This window comes from Otolemur garnettii, unplaced genomic scaffold (genome assembly GCF_000181295.1).
Source record: "Otolemur garnettii isolate 467f Iridium unplaced genomic scaffold, OtoGar3 scaffold00034, whole genome shotgun sequence".
In the NCBI taxonomy this organism is placed as follows: Eukaryota; Metazoa; Chordata; class Mammalia; order Primates; family Galagidae; genus Otolemur; species Otolemur garnettii.
This window is the reverse complement of record NW_003852429.1, coordinates 13,377,937-13,378,709: the sequence shown is the minus strand read 5'-3', so window position 1 is coordinate 13,378,709 and position 773 is coordinate 13,377,937.

Below are 773 nucleotides of genomic sequence, written 5' to 3'. Positions count from 1 at the left end.
GCTTTTAAATAACCATCCCCAAATCCACACGGTTTTATTGATAAAGTAGTCGTAATCTCTTCCCTTCTGCTAATGTGCTTCCAGTTGGTTTTTGTTAAAATGATTGAGCGTATGTCAGCTAAAAGAAGTATTGTACTCTTTGCAAAAACAACATTTAAAAAACGTTTTATGCTTTTTATCCTCTTCTTACTACTGCACTTGACTAGTCTTAAAAAATTATGGAGTAATATTTTAGGGTAATCAAGTTACATTTAACACGTTTAGGCATAGTTTTCATTTAATTAGAACTTCTGCAAATTAGAAACATATACACTTTAAAAATTCAAGTATAAAAGTCACTCTACATCTCTTTTTGAAGTATAAAAATACTTTGACTTGCAATTTATTTAATAGTACTTGATATTTAATAATCTGAAAATATCAACTTATTTTATATGGTAAACTGAAAAAGATCCATCACTGCAAACTGAAAGCAAATTACTTTCATAATTGCTCATTGGTGGAGGTAAGATAGGTGAATCTCAGTTTTCAGTATCAATGCCAAGAAAGACTTTCCATTTATGAGCCAGCTGGCCATTTCCACTTATCCAACTTGTCATGCTATTAATTGGATGAATATATAAATGGAAACTGCAGAAAGGCAACACCCATAACGTAACAGATGGTGCATATTTCCTTAGTTCTCAAACTATATGTATTTAATTTATTTTATTTTATTTAGTTTCATATAACCTAAAGGAAGGTGAAAAATGGTTATGAACAAGAACACTGGA